Here is a 23,744-nt window from a genome sequence, read left to right on the forward strand (position 1 = left end):
CTGTGAAATCAAAGGTATAAAATGACTGTCCTGAGATCCAATATCATTACAAATGGCTGGAATCTCATCTTGTGACAGTAATTACGCCTTCTCTAACTTGAGGCAAATTCCAGCGATCTGGCGTGACTCCAGGGATATGAGGCGGGCTGGCTGGGAGGAGCGGACCTGTCTTGAGACCTGGGTGGGTGGGGACCTGGCCGGGGACCTGGCTGGGGACCTGGCCGGGGACCTAACCGGGGACCTGGCTGGGGACCTGGCTGGGGAAGTGATGTGACATCTGGAGGTGTAAGATGTCTTGCATTAAAGGTCCTGATTAATGCTGGAAGATTACCACATTAACACTTCTACAATCTTCTATATTGCGAATGCTACTGCTGGCACGTCACTACTACTGCTACTACGAGTATTACATTCTAAGATCAAGCCATCATACCCGAACGTCGTTCCGCCCATCACAAGGGTCCTCCAATAGTTTTGGAGGGTCATTCCGTCGTTCTCAAGGGTCGTTCCGCCGATTTCAAGGGTCGTTCTACAGTTCTCAAGAGATTAATACATTTCCTTTTTCACTTTTTCTTCCATTCTATATTTGAAATACTATATGTTATCGTCTCTATAGTCCAATGATATACCTATATGATATACAAAGTCATAGGAAGGTAGAACGAAATGAAAAAAGAGGAAGAAAGCCATACCAGCAGGGAGGACTCTTTTAAACCCCGCACATTTCCTGTTCCCAGTAGGTTTGTCTTAGATTAACACCAAACTTGGCAGCAACAACCTAAAGTCTTGGACAGAAAGAACCAGTCATTCTTCATTACCTGAGCTTCCAGGAGGGAGGGGCATGGCCACAACTGGTCCCTCACGTGTGATCCAGGACCCGCCAGTAAATTGGATCCCTCACCATTGTTGACCAAATTTCTTGCTGACTTTCACCAAAGATCTACACCCTTAGAACCTTCAGGGATGCCTGGAGTTCTCCAGTCGTTTTGGCATCCTTCTTGGAAACCTCAAGATTAACTATACACCTTCAGTTCTATGATATTCTCCTCATCTATTACAGCCTGAGTTCCTGAAATTCAAGTCCTGCTGTTGAAGAACACCCGACGAAGTGAACATGGAAACCATATCTCGTTTCTCCTGTGGTAAATGTTGTGGCCCATGTTGTGGCTCAGACAGAACCACAGTGAGGAGGGACTCCCTCAGCGAGGGTGAGCGGTCGTCCTGAGCAGGAAGAGACGACCCATCTACACGAAGGTAAGACCTTTCAGCACGACTCTCACGATCCTTCAGTACGAAGTTGCGACCCCTTCAACATGACGGTACGACCCTTCAACACGACCGTACGACCCTTCAGCACGACGTCGCGATCCTTCAGTACGAAGTTGCGACCCCTTCAGCATGATGGTACGACTCTTCAACACGACCGTACGACCCTTCAGCACGACGTTACGACCCTTCAGCACGACGGTACCATCCCTGCAGCACGACGGTGCGACATTTCAGCACGATGGTACGACCCTTTAACACAACGGTACGATCGTTCAGCACGACGGTACGACCCCTGTAGCATAATGATACGACCCTTCCACACGGCGGTATGATGGTCTTGCCTTTGACGTGCACTTTTACATTCACAATCTTTCAACACGTCTCCCACCTTCTGCCAGCCGCTATGTGACGTTCAACACATTATGCTCGTCTCTCATCGTTGTCACCGACGGCCGCCTCCCCACTCCCTGTGTGCCGGGTCTTCCTGGCAGCTGGACGGGCCACCATGCAGTCCTCGCCAGCTTCACAGTAAACAGGCCTCAGTTGGTATAATCTCCTCACAATCCGCTTTACTATGTACACGTTGAAAAGCAATGACTAATTTTTCTTACTGGCACCAAAGAGCCAACAGTGTAGAGTTTCTTATGACGTCAGAATTTCTTTTGGAAAATCTCGAGTGATTTAGAGAATGAGCGATTTTGATTGTTTTCGTAATGGCCGATTTGTATAACGAATTTAGGTTACTAGAGACTTAATGACTGGGAGCGTAATATGGTTTATTTTGTGTCTGTGTTTAGCGGGATAGAGATGGTGGAGTGTGGGCTGTCCTGGTGACCAGTGTATGAGGTGGTCTGCTGAAGGTCTGGTGAGAGGGTCTCTCCTGGGTCCAGCAGGAGGAACAGACGTGGTGGAACACATCACCCAACACGTTCATCCTGTTGGGTCTACTGCCACACCTACACCACTGGTGTATATTCTCTCTCTCTCTCTCTCTCTCTCTCTCTCTCTCTCTCTCTCTCTCTCTCTCTCTCTCTCTATTCTCTCTCTCTCTCTCTCTCTCTCTCTCTCTCTCTCTCTCTCTCTCTCTCTCTCTCACACGAAATGCCACCACCGGAAGTCTCCATATTGCACAGACGTAATCATGTCTTGAAACTGAGGAGCGCTGGTGTTAACAGTGATGCCTCATGATTTACTCACAAACTGGATGCCTTGATAAAGGACCACAACACCTGCAGACACCATAACCCTTACGACACAATAGTTATCATTGTTCACAACTTTTATCAACGGTCAAAGATAACTTAATGTGTTAAACTGTACATCTATTTATCATTATGTCTTAAACTACTAAAGTTCATTCACTAGAAGATAAAAGTCTTAGAGAGAAGTGATCAGAATGTATTCCTTTGTTGACCCTGGCAATCAATTTCAGCGAAATTACGTTATACGTTGTTAATCCTTCACTTCAGCGGCGTTATGGGATTTGGACACTGTGGCCTCCACCAGGAGTGGTGTGGCTCGCTGACCCTCTGGTCCGCTCTGCAAAACTCCTTCCCCTCAGATCCGTCCATAGTAAGGCCGTACAGTACTGAGCTCTGTGTGGTAACTGATGTCATTCTGTAATACTGGATCTATATAGTGGGACGAGACATGTAGATTATGAGGTGGGTTCGAACCGTCTTGTCCCCTAGTTGCTGTGGCGGTGGGAGGGTCTCGGTAGCGTCCCATGGGGAGGGAGGAGTGGTCGATCTTAAGCCATGCAGCCTCACGCACCTCATTGTGGACGCGTTGTTATCTCAGGTCCTGCAGCGGCGTCCACTTCCTCGTGTGGTATTGCTTACCTTCTACTGCCCAGTGATGAGGTTCATCCCACAGTCAGACGAACTGAGGAAATATCATTCAGGCTCCAGGAGTTGAGAGGTAAGAAAATAGAATAGGGTACGTTAGAGAAAGGAGTATCAAGAATTACTTGATAGAGAGTAAACGGGAGGTAATATTGATGATGAATAGTGGACATTAACGTAAAAACCACTTCGGTGCTGTGCGAAGAGACAAGGACAGCAGCAGCAGCAGCAGCAGCAGCGACACAGCAGAGGTGAGAAGATGCCTCTAACACCAGCGTAAGAAGAGGACACTATACGCCTGCTGATATCAAGACCCTGTTCCCGTTGCTCATGTCTGAGGTGGAGTGTCAGTCTACGTACCAGCGAGACGAGGGGTTCCGTGGTGTGAGGGACAACATTGCTGTTCGTCTAGGTGTTCTTTGCTCGGCAACTTGCCCTCCCAATACAGAGGAAATTCCTTTAGTTTAAATGTCATTGATTCGTTTATTGAGAGCGTTATTTTGCGTCGAACCGTGAAGCCTCTCACGGTACAGGAAATAGGAAAAAAATAGTTTTGGAGAAGGTTTTCTATTTTCGACGAACTGTCGAAGACGTCCTCCCTGCATGTAAAGATTTATGTGTGCAAAACTTGTCTGGACTTTCCAGTGACTCTCTCCTCAAAGTTTTAAAGTCTGGAACGTTTTTATCGTGCAATGTAGTGCATTCTCGAGCTCACTATTCATGCCATTGCAGACATTTAGAACCGATTCGTCTGAAGGAGAAAAAAAAAAGATCGTATTCGACTTTAAGATCATTTCAATGTGATATTGTGTGGGGGTATCACGCATCTCTGACCAGAAGACCCTCAAGACTGCCTCTCTTACCTCCTCCCTTCCTCCCTCGGTACCCGCTACCACCTCACTCCACACCTCCAGACCACACTCACCACAGTGTTAGTTCTCTCTCTCTCTCTCTTTCCTAACCACATAGCGGCTGAGACAGTCTAAACCGGTGTCTACCCTGTGTACCTTGACTGACAAATAGTCAATGCAATGTGTGGTGGCTGTTCAGGGAAAGTGATGGCTGGGAATTTATCCTTTGTCTCTAAATTATGTTGGTTTATGGCGTGTGAGTGTACTAGGAACGCTCCCACGACACGACCTTACTCTTTGATATGCTTTCCAACGTTTCCTGAATCAATGTTGATTTTGCTTATCAAACACTTTGCTGACAATGAATATGTGGAGCGGAATATTCATAAGAGACGCGGTTGATTGCTGAAAAGGATTGGCAAATACATAATCACGTTGCCTGTCCACTGGGCTTGATCTCTCAATCAGCATCATCACTGAATATCAAAAGCATCAGCAACATCGCTGAATATCGAAGGGAATCAGCAACATCGCTGAATATCGAAGGGAATCAGCAACATCGCTGAATATCGAAGGGAATCAGCAACATCGCTGAATATCGAAGGGAATCAGCAACATCAATGAATATCGAAGGGACTCAGCATCACATATCATCTATCAAATATCAAATATCGGATCTTTATGTAACCTAATATATAATATTCCCCTCATAACTCATCTGAGGCTGGGATTAACGCTATTAATATTCACACGAAGGCAAACAGCATCACGGGAGGAAGTGGAAGCTGCTGGACCTAAGATAATACGCATCCACATAGCCTTGCGTGACGCTGCATTGCTAATTGGTCGACCACCACTCCTTCCCTGGGGCGCCCGCCGCCCGCCTCTGCTTCAGAAACAAGGGAACACATAATGAGTCGATCGCAGCTCGACCCTTTATGTGTTATGAGGTAGGCGATCAGAGCCACCAGTCCCCGCCCCTCATACTAGACTAACACAGGCAGAGTAGGAGCAAAACCATTGCCAGGGTGGCCAAGATACAGTAAGTGGAGGGAACACCCCAGTCACCAGAGGTACCAGGTAAGGAGTCAGATATGGAGGATAGATTTGACTATAAGAATGCCCTCTGTACCCTCGGGCAGGTCCCTCCTAAGCCCTGCTGTGCCTCGCGTTCCAAAGGTCCTGACGCACAGTAGCCATCATCTGTATTGACAGGGGGCAAAGGAGAGACGTCCAGTGTGAGGTAGTGGCGGATGATGACCATATGGGTCCTAAGTATTACAGAATGACATCAGTTACTACACAGAGCTCAGTACTGCACGACCTTACAATGGACGGATCTGAGGGGAAGGAGTTTTGCAGAGCGGACCAGAGGGTCAGCGAGCCACACCACTCCTGGTGGAGGCCACAGTGTCCAAATCCCATAACGCCGCTAAAGTGAAGGATTAACAACGTATAACGTAATTTTGCTGAAATTGATTGCTAGGGTCAACAAAGGAATACATTCTGATAACTTCTCTCTAAGACTTTTATCTCCTAGTAAATGAACTTTAGTAGTCTAAGACATAATGATAAATAGATGTACAGTAGAACACATTAAGTTATCTTTGACCGTTGATAAAAGTTGTGAACAATGATAACTATTGTGTCGTGAGGGTTATGGTGTCTGCAGGTGTTGTGGTCCTTTATCAAGGCATCCAGTTTGTGGGTAAATCATGAAGCATCACTGTTAACACCAGCGCTCCTCAGTTTCAAGACATGATTACGTCTGTGCAATATGGAGACTTTGGTGGTGGCATTTCGTGTGAGAGGTAGAGGTAGAGAGAGAGAGAGAGAGAGAGAGAGAGAGAGAGAGAGAGAGAGAGAGAGAGAGAGAGAGAGAGAGAGAGAGAGAGAATATACACCAGTGGTGTAGGTGTGGCAGTAGACCCAACAGGAGGAACGTGTTGGGTGATGTGTTCCACCACGTCTGTTCCTCCTGCTGGACCCGGAGAGACCCTCTCACCAGACCTTCAGCAGACCACCTCAAACACTGGTCACCAGGACAGCCCACACTCCACCATCTCCATCCCGCTAAACACAGACACAAAATAAACCATATTACGCTCCCAGTCATTAAGTCTCTAGTAACCTAAATTCGTTATACAAATCGGCCATTACGAAAACAATCAAAATCGCTCATTCTCTAAATCACTCGAGATTTTCCAAAAGAAATTCTGACGTCATAAGAAACTTTACAATGTTGGCTCTTTGGTGCCAGTAAGAAAAATTAGTCATTGCTTTTCAACGTGTACATGGTAAAGCGGATTGTGAGGAGATTATACCAACTGAGGCCTGTTTACTGTGAAGCTGGCGAGGACTGCATGGTGGCCCGTCCAGCTGCCAGGAAGACCCGGCACACAGGGAGTGGGGAGGCGGCCGTGGGTGACAACGATGAGAGACGAGCATAATGTGTTGAACGTCACATAGCGGCTGGCAGAAGGTGGGAGACGTGTTGAAAGACTGTGAATGTAAAAGTGCACGTCAAAGGCAAGACCATCATACCGCCGTGTGGAAGGGTCGTATCATTATGCTACAGGGGTCGCACCGTCGTGATGAAGGGTCGTACCGTTGTGTTGAAGGGTCGTCCCTTCGTGCTGCAGGGTCGTATCGTCGTGTCAAAGTATCGTACCGTCTTGCTTGCAGATGGGTCGCACCGTCTTGCTGCAGTGTCGTACCGTCGTGATGAAGGGTCGTACCGTCGTGATGAATGGTCGTACCGTCGTGCTGAAGGGTCGTACCGTCGTTCTGAAGGGTCGTACCGTCGTGATGGTGTCTCACCGTCGTGATGAAGGATGGTACCGTCGTGCTGAAGGATCGTATCGTCGTGCTGTAGGATCGTACCGTCGTTCTGGAGGGTCGTGAAGAAGGATCGTACCTTCGTACTAAAGGGTCGTTTCGTCGTGGTGCTGAAGGTTCGTACCCTTTACTCGGGACATGATCACCATCACTGGAGCTGAAGGACCCCATACCTTTTCCTGTGGCTCTGTCAGGCGGACCAGAACCTGTGGGGGTGCCAGATATTTCCACTGTCCTGCCACAGTTTCCCCACATGTCGATTCTGACACGATACTCTTTAAGGTTACAATTGTACAGATACTTTTCGAGTGACCTGTGGTATAGCCTCTTGGATCTGACACAGTATGAACTTTTGTCTTGTAAATTTCGTCCTGCAGATATCCTGTCCATATGTCCCAGAGGGACGCAGGCACCTGTTTGAGAGAGCCAGTATCCTCGATGGATTAGCTCCGACGAGGACGTCTCCTCCACTAGTGATCCTGTGCTGCCAGGGAGGCGGTGTAGACGGCGGAGGTGGAGGGTGCTGGGTTTCCTTCTTCACCTGCTTCCTCTCTCAGGTCCTGGTCTTCCTGGCCATACAACAGAGCGGTGAGGACACACTCCCGGTTCATCAGTGAGAGGTGGTGAGTTCGGTGCTGTACTAAATGTACTGTCCTGGTGTTGTAGTGTGTACTGACCTGTGTTATATATGAACTGACCTGGTGTTGTACAGTGTACTGATCTGCCGTTGTGTCTACCGACCTGGTGTTGTCATGTTTACTGACCTGGTGTTGTCATGTTTACTGACATGGTGTTGTCATGTTTACTGACCTGGTGTTGTAGTGTTTATTGACTTGGTGTTGTCGTATTTACTGACCTGGTGTTGCAGTCTGGACTCCAGCTGTGGTTATCAGCCTGTTAATGGCTGCCTTCGGCAAAGACCAGAAGCAATAAAACTACCCTCTGTGTATCATATGTCGACTCAATGGAGAGGACTTCATTAACTCTAACAATTAAAGCTTCGGCTGATCACAGACGATATGCTTTCAGTCGATGCTGTTGATGTTATATTTTTTCCCCCTCAGAGGAAACCATCTGATCAGAATGATGTGGAAGCAAATGATTTAATGTTCAGGAACATATTCATTTACTATTCTAGTTTCTAGGATGATGCAGCTAGATGTATGTGTGTGTGTGTGTGTGTGTGTGTGTGTGTGTGTGTGTGTGTGTGTTTGTGTGTGTGTGTGTTCGCTTCTTCTATGATGAGCAAACAACAGAGGGACCAACATATATGAACTAAGAACATGGAGGACAGACATACTTCAGTGTGCGTTATGACTTTGACATCAGTGATAAGAAATGCATGATCAACAAATCGATACCATCTAGGGACAATGCTTTGATAGCTGTCCTTTATTGCCCTCCCTCTCTGTCTGTCTGTCTGTCTGTCTCTCTCTCTCTCTCTCTCTCTCTCTCTCTCTCTCTCTCTCTCTCTCTCTCTCTCTCTCTCTCTCTCTATCTATCTATCTATTTCTCTATTACCCTGGTGTGGTGGTGACGCCGAGGTGAGGCCAGTCTGGGACTGAATCAGTCCAGTCCAGTGTGAGAGCGGAGTCTGCCACCACCTACTGCTGGGGAGGTTGCTGTGGTGGGTGGCTGGCGTCTTCCTGTACCTCACTGGGTCGCGTCTGTGTCCGTGAAGCAGCCAACACCTTCTGTGGCCACGTAGCACGACAGAAGGCACACCAGGGACCATAGGCAGGAAGACCACAGCTCTGAATGAAGACCACCGGTGATGGACTTCGACTACATCACTCCGAAGACAGGGAGTGTGCATCACTCCTGCTGTAGTCTGCTGTACCTTAACTTACAGTAGATTCAGACACTACAGAGACGACACTCAGGTACTTTTGTACCGTAAACTCATCAAAGATTACGTTGGACGATGAAAACAATCATTAACACTGTCATATCTTCATTTAGAACGGGATATTAACTGAAATAATTACTATCTTTACCTCTTTATCTGAAAGAGTATAGTGATTGAATTATCCTATATTTTTTTTTTCTTTTCCTTTTCATTCTTTTCATCCAGCACTTCCAGATTAATGACATGTTCACATAACACTCACGAGGATTTGCCTCTCTGTAATCACTCAGATTTCCCTTTATTGCTGGATTTCCTCCTCTCCCATTACTAGTGTAATAGAGATCAGTTCTCTGATTTCTGTAAAATGAGGCGACTGAAGTTTAGTTAGTCTCAGTGCTGGTATGTGTTAGAGGTGAACATGGAGCTGAGTGAGGATACTTGAGATGTTGCGTAAGACCCATCATCACTGGAGCATCAGGAGCATTGACGCTCCAGAGGTCTTCAGACATCCTGGATAATGATATGATAACGGAGGAAGGCAGCAGGTGCCTGCTGCCAGTCGTCTGGGTGAAATGATCGTACGGCACCACAGGTAGGTAAGGTAAACCGAGTTTAAAAGCATCTTATTTGTTACGAGTTGTGTAATGAAACATGTTTCGTCTTTGCAGTGTAAGCTGCTGCAAAACTGTTATCATTTTTGAATGTAATATTATGTTCAGTGTGTCGGGTGTTCTTCAACAGCAAGACCTGAATTTCAGGACTTCAGACTGTAATAGACGAGAAGAACATCATAGAACTGAAGGTGTATAGTTAATCTTGAGGTTTCCAAGAAGGATGCCAAAACGACTGGAGAACTCCAGGCATCCCTGAAGGTTCTAAGGGTGTAGATCTTTGGTGAAAGTCAGCAAGAAATTTGGTCAACAATGGTGAGGGATCCAATTTACTGGCGGGTCCTGGATCACACGTGAGGGACCAGTTGTGGCCATGCCCCTCCCTCCTGGAAGCTCAGGTAATGAAGAATGACTGGTTCGTTCTGTCCAAGACTTTAGGTTGTTGCTGCCAAGTTTGGCGTTAATCTAAGACAAACCTACTGGGAACAGGAAATGTCCGGGGTTTAAAAGAGTCCTCCCTGCTGGTATGGCTTTCTTCCTCTTTTATCATTTCGTTCTAACTTCTTACAACTTCGAATCCAATATTCTCAGGGATAAAGTGAGACTGAAGAGAAGGTATGATGTAATATTTTCAAATACGAAACGAAAGAGAAATTGGAAAAGGAAATGTATTCATCTCTTGTGAGCTCTTGTAATGACCCTTGAGAACAGCGGGACGACCCTTGAAGAAAAGGCGGGATGACCCTTGAGAACGGCGGAACGATCCTTGAAATCGGCGGAACGACCCTTGAGAACGACGGAATGACCCTCCAAGACTATTGGAGGACCCTTGTGATGGGCGGAACGACGTTCGGGTATGATGGCTTGATCTTAGAATGTAATACTCGTAGTAGTAGTAGTAGTAGTAGCAGTAGTAGTAGTAACGTGCCAGCAGTAGCATTCGCAATATAGAAGATTGTAGAAGTGTTAATGTGGTAATCTTCCAGCATTAATCAAGACCTTTAATGCAAGACATCTTACACCTCCAGATGTCACATCACTTCCCCAGCCAGGTCCCCGGCCAGGTCCCCGGTTAGGTCCCCACCCACCCAGGTCTCAAGACAGGTCCCCTCCTCCCAGCCAGCCCACCTCATATCCCTGGAGTCACGCCAGATCGCTGGAATTTGCCTCAAGTTAGAGAAGGCGTAATTACTGTCACAAGATGAGATTCCAGCCATTTGTAATGATATTGGATCTCAGGACAGTCATTTTATACCTTTGATATCACAGTCTCTTGGGAGGATAGTGTCTACACTGCTGATGTTTGCTGTAAACGTTACCTTGATTGGGTATCAGGATGTGTTGCGCTCGGCTGCCAGGTAAAGTCGACATAATTAACGTATTAGACACATGGCTGAAGCGAGAATATAAAACCTGAGTTGGTTCACATGTCTCCCGTGGCTTGTTGATGAAGGCAAATGTCTGCATATATGATATAGATCAAAGATAGAAATGACGTTGATAAAGTGGGTGAAAATCTGACCTAATTTTCCCCTGGGAGTCGAGATGACTTAACGTTCTCCAAGGGTCGAGATGACCTAAGTTTCCCCAAGGGTAGAGATGACCTAAGTTTCCCCAAGGGTCGAGATGACTTAAGTTTCCGCTCGGGTTAAATTTTACCTTAAGCCTCAGTTTCATCGTTGAAATGTTTCAGTGTTATTGTTGTCTTTAGTGTTACATAACACACCCGACCGCCACTCTCCCGCGCACAACCAGAGTTACGTCACACGACGCGTCACTCTCCCGAGCACAACCAGAGTTACGTCACACGACGCGTCACTCATGGTATCAGACGTTTCTCATTACCACTAGTTGACGATCCTCTTGTTCTGAAGTGACCTCATGATTGCTCTCCCGCCTCATGACCAAGAAGGACGTCCGTGCCTAGCTTCCTGCTACACTCATATAAAAAGATCACTCCTAATCTCTTATCATTTCATTCTGAGCGAAGTCCTTTTCATTCGTATCCAAAGATTTTCCACATCATTATCCACAAATTCCTTCACCGAGGTTTCACATGTGTGTCTGAGGCACAGGAAGAGATGGTAAAGTGGTCGTCTGGCTCTGTGAAGGACCAGGTCTTCCAGTCATGAGATCCAATTACTCGACCCAGTTGGACGCCAAGTTTCCATGAGGCTGAGCAGCTGGCTGGAGCATCTCTAGTCGACGATACCCAGAGGAGTAGTCATCTAGTATTGATGTGTATATGTAATTATATATGTATTATATGTACATATACCAACAGATGTCGTGTGTGCCAGCCTACACCTCCCGCCTGGCTGTGCCATGCTTTCTGTATCTGGAGAATGGTAGAGAAATTTCCGACTTAGTGTGTTTAGCAGAGTTACGTCTCTTGGGTAGACGTCAGCTGATCTGGGAGGTATGTCCACCTGGGTGTATATGGTCGAGGTGTGTTAGTCTCCTGCCAGGTCACCAGATGAACCTTTCCTTTGTCACTCTACCACCAGGGGCCTGGCGGAGGACCGGGTGTAACGCGAGGTCACGGATGGTCTCGTGTGACCCCACGGGTGACACAACATCTGAAGGACTGGGGAGCGTTACATACATCTCCCCTTTATATCCTCCCCGACGGAGGTGACAATAGTCTAGCCATGGGCTTCTCCCTAGTTTAAAATCTCCTGTGTGATGGAAAGTCTATTGGATTTCCCAGTATTCCCCCAGGAACCCAATCTGTGGAGGGATGAGGGTGATACGATCCATTCTTTGCTTCCCCAGCTGTTGTGTCAGACGAATTATGGACCAATAATCCCTGCACTTGCTGCTGAAATGAGGAGAGGCCGACTGCCATAAGAGACGATGGAGGTCTCACATTCTTCGTGGATTTGCATCTAATGTAAGAGGCCCACAAGGTACCCACATCTCCAGGGGGGGTCTTCTCCATGGCAGAGACGCCGTCTTATAACGAGGAGTCGAACTTGGATATGGCGGCGCGACTCTTCAACACGACAGAGAGACCATTAGCCCAGTCCTTGAGGGTCAGGTTTAAAAAGCCAAGCCATTATAGTCAAGGGGCCGTATCGTCGTGTTCTTAAGTCGTGCCACATCATTTTCAAGATGGTTCACATAATCCCAACACTCGACTTCCTTCCTTCCTTCAGAGCCAAAGAATAACGAAGCCAGTAAATAACTGAGTCTTCAGATAGAAAAAAGAAATGCTAAATATATATATAATATATATATATATATATATATATATATATATATATATATATATATATATATATATATATATAAGATAAGAAACTTGGTATTCTTGCGTCGTTTCATCTCACAAGGAGTCAGGCTACAGCAAACATTGTGAGTATTGACTCAGACAGCTCCCTCCCTGGGAGGCTGGTCCTCATCTCTGACAACAATGATTATTTAACTTTTTCCTCTCCGAGTCAATTTACTTCTTAACCTCTTTTATACCAATGGCATCGAGAACAAGAGGTTAGGTTAGGATGCACGTTGTCTTTTTATTTTGTCTGTTTTAATTCCCTGAATCATAATGTCATGAACTCTAAAGATACAGTCACAAAGATGCATAAAAAGAGAAAATGTGAAGAACATCTAAAAAGAAAAGCATAAAAAGTGATGATCTAAGGAAATCCAAACAGAATTTACACACTTTTTTTTCTATCGAGGAATGAATCCTTAGCTGAATATTCAGTATGATGTGTGGCCTTCACCAACAGGCTCTCTCTCTCTCTCTCTCTCTCTCTCTCTCTCTCTCTCTCTCTCTCTCTATATATATATATATATATATATATATATATATATATATATATATATATATATAAACCCCTTGACGATCCTCTGGTATCTGGTTCAAGGAGAGAGGTGGGAGGCATCTGGTTCGCTCGCCCACACACACACAAACACCAAGACAGGTTTATTTCCCCACAGTGCCAGGCCAAGTATAAATATTACCACACTGGAGTCTATTCACTGAACCAATTCTCCCAGAGAGGATGTCTCTTGCCTGACCCGACTCCACGACTTGAATAAGGGAAACGACCATCAGCTGTTACGTCATTCGGTCACCAGTTGGTCAAGTAGATGCAGCAATGGTCCCTGTCTGCTGCTGAGTACGGCTCCCGTGTGATGGGAGACACGCACGAACACATTTCAAGCCTCCCATGCTACTTCCATGACATTACACGGGATGACCTTGACCTGGTGCTGGCCAGGCTTTATTCAGAACCTGAGCGTCATCTCGGCCCAGAAGGCAAGCAACACCTACCTTTGTGGGGGTAGGTTTGTCCAAAGGCCGAAGATATTCTCTGCTCAGTTGTGGTACTGGATACGATCTTCAGCTTCTACAAAACTCTGGCTCAGGCGTCTTTGAGGACTTGCTCGGAGAAAGTGCTGCGTCAAGGTATGAATCTTTAACTGTACTTGTCTTGCGTATTGTGTACAAAACCCTCACGTTATGGTGTACGTCATCTGTTACGTCTGTGTTGTCAGGATCATGTACCCTGAGCATCTGTTGCAAGCTGCTGTATTTCCAAAATGGTACAAGGGTCTCCTTCTCTGTTCAGTCACCCTGTCTCCAAATGGATCTATTCTTCACATCATGGCTCAGTCCTGGAGGGTCGGATGCTGGTATCTGGCCAGCGGAAGGAAGTGTTGTTGCGCTCTGTAGGGACCTGTGTAGGCTTTCCATTGTAAGGGAACTGACTGAACTCGAAGGAAATGTTGGAGAACATAAATAAGGTGATGAGTCAATTGGCCGGACACTCTCTCGGTGTTACGTGCGAGGCAGAGAGTGAATGTTGATAGAAAAATGGATTTCACGAAAGTGGAGAAATTTTTCTGTTATGTTCAAGTTCTCGCTAAATTGGACCTCGCCCTTCAGTTCGTATGATGGATTTGAATATCACTTTCATCAGATGATGGAACATTGTCATCATTTTGTCGTGTGTGGATTAATTTCTTTTTCTATCCCGAGGGATCATTTTATCTTCGAAATATTCTATTTCACTGTGAAGATACTTCTTATACACTGTTCTTATGTTTACGTGTCCGGATGTGACACTGTGGAATAACGGTGTAAGCAACGGTGGCTGTCGAAGCAAAGGAGAGAGAGAGAGAGAGAGAGAGAGAGAGAGAGAGAGAGAGAGAGAGAGAGAGAGAGAGAGAGAGAGAGAGAGAGAGAGAGAGAGAGAGAGAGAGAGATTGAAAAGCAACAGCAGAGCAACAGCAAGAGGGAAGAGCCTTCAACAAGGAAATCAATAAGTGACTCTGTTGGCCACACTTCACCTGTATGTCAACGATGGGAGAGAGAGAGAGAGAGAGAGAGAGAGAGAGAGAGAGAGAGAGAGAGAGAGAGAGAGAGAGAGAGAGAGAGAGAGAGAGAGAGAGAGAGAGAGAGATGAGACTGATGTCTTACGAAAGCCAGGAAGAAGACTTTAACGTACTTAGCCGAGATGAGAGTCGTAATTTGAGACAGGGGATTAAGATTATAAAAACGAAAACAATAAGCTTTGACGGCATTGACCTCAGCAGCTTTTTTTTCTAAGATTAAGCGAAACGGGTTCGAGTCGTGGTACGAGATACAAACTTGTAAGGTAAACGTTGGATTTTGAGTGAGACAAAAGAAGATTGATCTTCAATAGATTCGTTAACATAGCGAATGACTGTTGAGGAGGATAGTTGGAAGTAGCAGCGTACAAACATTCAAAAACAGACTGAATAAACGTTTCGCTTCAAGTCATCGAACTACATCATTCGTGCCTCCGTACTTCGAAACATTTACAGACTTTTCAAAACAAGTCATCTATTTGTATTTCTATGCTGTCCACACGTAAGCTTTACTTTGCAATCTTTTCTGCTGCCACGAATAGAAAGGAGGACCCAGTGTCTGCTCCTATTTGGATTCCTTTGTAAGAGAAAGGTTTCCTGGGCCCCTTTTAACATGCAAATCCTGTGAAACATCCATCCCCCACCGACGCTTTCACACTGGGACAAAATCATTTCTCTCCACAAGAGAGGGACGACAATCAAGGCCTTCGTACCCTGGTTGAGTAACGTGTCCACCTTACTCTGTGTGGATCACTGTGAACTTGTGACACAACCTTTTAGAAAAGTTCCCAACACCCCTCACTGCTCACGACTGTCGCATCAGAGTCGTAGTTACTCAGTCCTTGACCTGACCCTCTGGACGTTGTGGTGGTCATCATAACGTACAAACAACCGATTGAAACTTAAGTGTCGTATCAGTCGATCAACAGATGGCTGGCAGCCTCCTCCGCTACAAGGGAGAGGCTTCGTAAACAGGCTTCTCTGCACAGGCCATCGACAAAGTCCTTCTGACAAAGACACACAAACACGACTCACTCACACATACCCTAGCTAACGATAGGTTCCCCATTCACCCGCCAGCTACTCTACTCTTTCATCATGATACTCCAAATTCTAATTAATATCTTCACCTTCCATCACTCCAACATTCGCTTCTCTCCCTCTTCTCTCCTCCCGTCTCTCTTGTCTGCCTCACTTCATCTCTATATTCCAACCGACCAGGTCCTCGACTGACGTCAGTTAGGTAGGGGGGTTGAAGGGACTCATCGAGAGGGAACGGAAGGATAACTAATGACAAGGACGGATGGGAGGGTAAGGCTGGAATGAAAGTGAGAATCAGGGAGATGGAAGGGAAAGCAGGAGTCACTGGAGGGGAGAGATAATGGGAATTTAGAGATAACAGTAAAGGAAGTTGATAAGGAGGGTCCCCCTTTCTTATCTGGTGATCCATTTCCCCCTGGGAACAAGGCGTAAGGCTAGATGGACGTAAGTCTTCATAAATCTTGAATCATTAAAGTCTCATTGATAAAGAAAGCAAGATGCACAGACCCTCTCTGTGCCTGGCGTGGATGGTCCACAACCTAAGTAGGTGTGATGTCATGTGGATGTATACAATGAATGTAACCAGTTTTTGGTCTCAGGTCCCTGCGAGTTTCTTACAGTTTTAGGATTCACCATAGCTGACTCAAGATTACTGGTTTCAACAGACGAGTGACTCAGGAACACTGGGTTTAGCAGACGAGTGACTCAGGAGCGCTGGCCTTAGCAGACGAGTGACTCAGGAATACTGTATTTAGTAGACGAGTGACTCAAGAACACTGGCTTTAGCAGACGTGTGACTCAGAAGCGCTGGCCTTAGCAGACCAGTGACTCAGGATCGCTGGCTTTAGCAAACGAGTGCCTCAGGAACACTGTATTCAGTAGACGAGTGACTCAGGAACACTGGGTTTCGCAGACGAGTGACTCAGGAACACTGGCTTTAGCAGACGTGTGACTCAAGAAGTCTGGTTTTAGCTGCCTAGCGACACGGGATCACTGGCTTTAGCAGAGCTTTAGCTGACGATTGACCTAGGATCTCTGGATTCAGCAAGGTTATCTCCTCATGGCAACACTGTGTGCCTATTGTGAAGGAACTCTGTAGGGCTGACCTAGTCATTATGCTGTAAGTTGCTTTCATGAGAATGGAATCTCTGTAGGGGGATAGATGTCCAGGCCAAACGAGGAGGAAGGGTTGAATTTTTCAGTTGATCTGGTCTTCCCAATTCCTTTGATATCTCTTTCTTGACTGGATCAACGAGTTAGCATATCTTAGTCTTCGTTCATCATCGTGGGTCGTACCTCACACATATAGTTGTTGTTCAAAGTGCTTAGGTTCGTCATGTTCGGTGTTCGTTGTGTTGCAACTGGCTCCTGCACGTAAAGACATCTCACTACTACCCACGAGGAGATGATAACTTGCCAGCGACCACAGAATCCTTCATGTCAACCTGATGTGGCTGATCAACCCCTCATGAATATCATGCGGTGGGTCTATACAATTTTGTACTTCATGACCCGTCGAATGTCCATCAGATTCTTTTGCAACTATGACATAACCGTTTACTTTACAGAGATGATGTAAAATCTACGAATAGACAAATGCTATAGTATCTACTGTACTTCTACTGTGAGGTATAATGATACTAATGATATGAACAATAAGCTTCGTCATTTACACCCCCGTCATCTGAGATCCTATTAATGATAGGTGGTAAACACACGATGTTTCCCACACAGTGAGTTCAGTTCCACGTTTGTCTCGTCCATTTCGGAGACAAGTGTCATTCCTGAGAGCTGGACGTTGGTCAAGCTGAAGACCCAGTGTTGGGCGGCGACCCAGCGAGTCTCACTGTAGCAGCCGTGAGGTCGACCAGTCCAGCGTGATGATGACGTACATCTACAGGACGAGGTCCAGCACTCTGGCGCAGGGACGGCTGGTGGCGTCCCTTGTGTCCTAACTTTCCACACCCCGTCATCCCTTCACTCCCACCCACACACCCACCCACACACACACACACACACACACACGGCCGCCACTGACTGGTTCCTCCCTACTTCAGTTGATGGCTTCGGAGTTTTGTGTTTAGCCATTGTGTTCCTTGTGGAATATTTGAATTTCTCTATGACACTAGTCAAGATTAGCTTCGGATTTTTACCAGAGATCTACTCTCGGGAAGTATGTCATATTGACAAAGATTCAGCTCGAGAAGAGTAGTAGATAGTACGACAATGGCCGCCAAAAGGAAGTATTTTGAGTAACTGTCCTATTTTTCTTTCTGTTCCATCATCTGTCGTCTCACGTTGAGCGTCTCGGCGAGCTGTGGAAAAACGTTAATCAAAGTTTCAAGTTTTCGTGTTTTACTGAAAAATCTGACTGTATTAATCCCACGACAGGAGACTGGTGCCTGGATGACCCCAGTGTGGAGAGGTAAGGCAGCAATGGTTCAGACAGTCATCTTCTGCCAGTTACTTTGGGCCAGACTAAAGAGCTGAAGATATGAATCTTTGGCTCTGAAAGAGAACATCTTGGCGTCGTCTTTCCCTTGTGATGAACTCCCGTACGACTCTCGTTATGGCTGGCTGACTGGCCTGTCTGTCTGGTGGGTTGGTCGACTGTGTGGACGAGTAAACATCTTCCCTACGATCTCTGGTGAGGACACATTCCATCAGCCCACCCCCAGCAGCGCCTCCTTCACCCAACATCTGGGTGGCTGTGCTCCTGCTGTGAGGCGGCTTCCGTAATCAAAACTCTCTCTCACCAATATATTTCCTGAACGTCCTTTCTATTCCCATTCCTCGCACCCCATCTGCATGGAAATGTGTCTGGGTGGCCTGCACTAGCTTGTCCAGACAACCAAGATAAAGTGAACGTCAAGTTTGCGGCAACACAAGAGAAACTGGAATTTTATCTTCAGTGATAGAATGAAAGATTTTCAGAAAGATTTTTGAGGCCAGAGGAGCGATTGTCACATCCTATACATATTCACATGAATGAAGGAACAGTCAACCATGTTGGTGAGGTGATGTAGGCACAACATGGACCTCGTGACAACACATTTCCCAACACTGAACCCAGATGACTGACGCCTACTTATCTTGGGGTTAGACTCTTGCTACGTTGCTGCCCTGTGATGAAGCACAGTCTTACGGCACCATCTGATCAGCACAGGTGGTCTCACGAGAAGACGAAAGAAGAAACTGAAGGTGGGAATTACCAGGGAAGGTGTGTTCTCCTGGCTAAAAGCTCTTCACAATGGCCAGACTGTTTTTTCCTTAGACTTGTAAACCATCTACTATCACCTCTCGTCAGGAAAACCTTATAGAAGTAACTATGTAGGTACTTCTGCAGGAGGACCTGAAGGCTCAACTGACGAACTATAGCATCACTTCAGTTTCAGTCTGAGGAAAGAGATCGTAAAATGTTGTTGCAGACAAAGATCTGTATTTCGTCACCTGCGTTGGACGGTATTGCTAGTACTGAACATTCTGAGGGAGGATTAACTTCGTACCCAGTAATATTCTTAAGATCAAAACACGACGGAACTCTTCAGAAAGACATCTAAGAAGGTGTGACAGACATGTACATACAAGCACCCAGACATCGATACATCATGAATATAAAGGTCCTTTGATAATTATACACTCGTCAGCACCAGCAGCTCAGGAAGGAGTTAGTTATACATCAAGAGAAATCTATCGTCCGTCTGAACAACCCCAGGTGAAGCTAGTCCTCGAGTTGCAGAGAGGAACCACCAGGGGTTGTGACGACGACCCTCACAGGTGACAAGGGCAGCAAACCCTCATACGAAGCTGGGGAGGTACGGAGGAAGGGCGTCAGCAGCCAGATCAGTCTGAAGGAGGAGAGAAGGTGAGAAGATGGGGATGAAGGAAAAGGAGAAACGGTGGACGATACAGATATAGTAAGAGCGTAGTAGTGGTGTGTGTGTGTGTGTGTGTGTGTGTGTGTGTGTGTGTGTGTGTGTGTGTGTGTGTGTGTAAGGCAACAGATGAATACCATGACCAGCCAGACATCACCAGACCCACACAGGATGAGAACCTAAGACGTCAACTCTTCCTTCGGCCAGTCTTGGTACTCTCTCTCGAGGGTTTCGGGTTAAGACTTTCGTCACATTGAAGACAAATATTCCATCACACATTGTCTGAGGAGAGGAAGAGGTATCATCTCTTGTGACAGACGACAGTGACTCTCTGAGTTACGAGGCTCCCTACAAACGTTTGCCAGATTTGATCCGGGAACCTCTGAGAGAATTGGGTTGGCCCAGACCATGATGGAGATGGCCCATCATGTAACCTACGGAGGAGTGGAGTGGTGGGAAGGAGGTCCCTAGTAGGAGGGGTTTTTGTGGGAAAGGAGAGATCTAACGAGTGGAAAATGGCGCAAGGGAGGGATCTAGTTAGGGGGAACTATTTTTTGCGTTGAGGGATAGGAGGGATTCTGTGAAACTGGTAGGAGGGAGGGCTTTAGTAAGGAGAAATTGCTCAGAGGAAAGGGATCTTTTAGGAAGGAACTGGTGGGTACACTTAAGGGGCGAGGTAGTTATGGTAAACTTAAGAGACAAGGTAGTTAAGGGAAGTTAAGAGAGAAGGTAGTTATGGGACACTTAAAGGGAAAAGGGTAATTAAGGTATGCTGACGAGAATAAATGGATCGTAGATCGTAAACACAAGGTTGATTCAAAGGCAATTAGATTGCTTGGAGTAATTAAGAGTAATCTATATTTGCTCAGACTAATTAAGAGAAAATCATGATTGCCCTGATTAAGGAAGAGGAAAACGGTATCAAATATGATATTCTATATCATCAGTGATATGTTAAATACATTTTTATACATTAACTGTATGAATCTATCAACACGTCAATGTTTTGAGTGTATGGAGAAATGTCGATATACAGCAAGCCTTGTCCTCTAATTGATACATCAGAGTTAAAGAAATAGAGATACGAAATCAGTTTCATTCATTTATTGATAAATGACAGAAACAGAAATATGGAGAATCGACAGAACAGTCATTAGGACCGTGAGGCGAAGGGAGAGTGAGACGGTGGGAGAGTGAGGCGAAGGGAGAGCAAAGTGAGAGGGTGATGAAGTGAGAGAGTCAGGGAGTGGGAGGTGGTGGTGAGAGCGTGAGACTGGTAGAGAGTGAGGTTGGGAGAGTGAGGTTAGGAGAGAGTGAGGTTGGGAGAGCGAGGTTAGGAGAGAGTGAGGTTGGGAGAGTGAGGTTGGGAGAGGGACATGAAGGAGACGGCTGGCGGCGCCGTCTCAGGACGTCTGACAATAATATGTCGCCGACATTAATCTCAAGACGTTTGAAGTTTGTGGTATTTGTGGTGGGCCGACCCGGTGGTGGTGGGCTATGGTGGTGTGGGTGGGCTGACCGGGTGGTGGTGGGCTGTGGTGGTGTGGTGGGCTGACCTATTGGTGGTGGGCTGTGGAGGTGTGTGGGTGGGTTGACCCGGTGATGGTGGGCTGTGGTGGTGTGGGTGGGCTGACCCAGTGGTGGTGGGCTGTGGTAGTGTGGTGGGCTGACCCGGTGGTGGTAATGGCCTATGGTGTCTAGTGGGCTGACCCACTGGTAGATATAGATATAGATTCACAGATACAGACAAATAATTTCTGTCTTGGGATGAGATCACAGACGGTAAATATCAGTGTTTGGATAACACGGTGTCGACCTTGTCATCTCTGCCAACATCGCCATATTTACCCTGATGTTGTTGATGTCTGCTCAACACTGACTTATGATAAAGCTCTTGTGAATCCTTATTGCGTCTGTTGCCTCTTGAGGCAAATAACCAGGGCGGAAGGCGGAACATTTTGTAAGACTTTGTGATTTATCCTTTCCATCCTTGACATCCGGTGTTGATCTAAAGGAAAGTTATATTTGTGTATGTGTGTGTGTGTGTGTGTGTGTGTGTGTGTGTGTGTGTGCGTAGACGTTAGTTTCTAATCCTCTTTAGCTATCATCTCTACACATTCTCTGGATTTCAACCCGAAGAACATCTACACAACTATAATTTTTCCCCAGATGAACCTATGCCTTTCTCTCCTAATCCTGTCCCTCACTAAAACATCATACGAAACTTCGGGAGGAAACCGTTGCATCGACCGAGCCACCAACATCTCATGCCACGTGATATCCCTCGTCCCCGAGTTGCACGTTCGACATTACAGCCGTGTTGAACCCATGCAGACTCGATCACCCCGCTACAAGAACATCCCCAGCCCACCCACTATGAACATTAGTACTGGAGTAAGTAGAAATACATTAATATCATTCTCTATGTTTTAGTGCTACACGTATTTCCTGTATGCTTGCAGCCTTTGGCTGGAGCGTGTGACGTCTAACGTGTCACTAATGTTTACACGACAGCCAAGAAGTTACTAGTGATAGTATGAAGTCCAATGATTTCCAATGTCTCCCGTGTTTATGTGGGTCATTGATTTACCAAAGGTAAACTCACACAGTATTAATCACAAGGGTTGACGTAGGGATGTCGCGACGTGAATCATGGTTTGATACATGGAAGCACGAACAGATCGAGTACAAAACATCAACAAAATGAAGGACATATCTTAAAGGTCGCGTAGAAGATACGATGAAAACAAAGAAATCTAAACGTCTAGTAAAGTTTCATTAGAAGGGAGATGCTCAAAATTCTAGAGCAGAATATCGGTGAAGGAATGTAATCCATAAGGAACTACAGACAAAAATATTGAAAAAAAGAAACGCTCGTAAAAGTCAAATACAAAATGTAATTAGAAGAAACAGACTTCAAAAATCTAAAGCAGAATATCAATGTAAGAAAATATCTTCAAAGTCTAAAATACTGATGGAAGGAAGACTCCTTGTGAAGCAATACCTTGTGTCCACTGTCTGTTGGATGGATCTGGGACTGATAGCTCGGGCCTGGAATGCTGACACGGACGCTCTCCCTTACGACCATCAGCACCCAACTGGATCTGGAAGGAAACATTCCATGAGATACTGAACTGACAAAAAGGCTTTACCCTGTGGAAGGGCAACACCGCACACACACACCATCAGCTGGGAAGCTGCTGATGGAGGTGGTAATTTGTCTGCCAGAGATACTTGGTGATGAGTTACTCACACTCTCTCTCTCTCTCTCTCTCTCTCTCTCTCTCTCTCTCTCTCTCTCTCTCTATCTATCTATCTATCTATCTATTTTTCTTTCTTTCTTTCTTTAAGAGAAAAGACACACTCACCAGGGGAAGACGGTAGGAAACACTGGTGATATCCAGCACTAGTGTGGGATCCAGCCTCGTCCCCTACCACCACAACGTTAGCCGTTCCTTCATGTAAATGGCCCTCTGGACCCACTTGGGACCACCTGTCACCCTCCTGTGTGTGTCCACTTACTGCACCAGCCATCCGATGCTCTACGCTTGCCTCCACCAACCTAGTTGTGTGTGAACTCCACCCACATCATCGTGCCTCGTGTGTGCGCTCTGTGCTTGCCTCCACCTTCACCCCCAAACTGCTAGGTACCCTCCACCCACACTCTCGTACCCCACTGCACACTCTGTACTTGCCTCCACCTTCACCCCCAAACTGCAATGTACCCTCCACCCACACTCTAGTACCCCACTGCACGCTCTGCACTTGGCCTCCACCTCCTCCCACACGCTATGGCTGAAGTGCGTCATCTCTGCGCACTGAAACAAATGAAGCTTTTACGATAATGTGGACAGCAACCTAAGAGTCGAGCTCTGGAAAAATTGAGTTATTTATCATTTTCCACTCAACTGTGCTGCTCTCTCAGCCTAGGGAGCACTGGCCTCTATCGAGGCTTTCGCTGCCGTAACACAAACATGCGGTTCAGACACAAGTCTGATGGTAAACTCTCGACGTTCTGAATAATGCATTATAAATCTTCTTTCTTTCTCTCTCTCTAATTGATCTACGAGATGTCATAAAGAATACGTCCATAAGGGCGGAGTTACTGTCTGACAGCAAAAATTACACACACACACACAGTCATATATACACACTATCGCCTGGGCCTGGGCATATATTCTTCGTAATAGAATAATCCTCCACGTATTCACTGGGGAACA

General features: G+C 46.2%; 1 long non-coding RNA gene across 1 annotated transcript in view; it reads right to left on the reverse strand.

Moving 5' to 3' along the window:
• LOC139755774 (uncharacterized) overlaps positions 1–23,744 on the reverse strand; it is a 70,480-nt gene that overhangs the window by 37,346 nt on the left and 9,390 nt on the right. Inside the window, exon 2 of the long non-coding RNA XR_011714160.1 lies at positions 22,529–22,628. This is a non-coding gene — a long non-coding RNA (uncharacterized lncRNA). The remainder of the gene's footprint in view (positions 1–22,528; positions 22,629–23,744) is intronic.

This window comes from Panulirus ornatus, chromosome 20 (assembly GCF_036320965.1).
Source record: "Panulirus ornatus isolate Po-2019 chromosome 20, ASM3632096v1, whole genome shotgun sequence".
Lineage (NCBI taxonomy): Eukaryota > Metazoa > Arthropoda > Malacostraca > Decapoda > Palinuridae > Panulirus > Panulirus ornatus.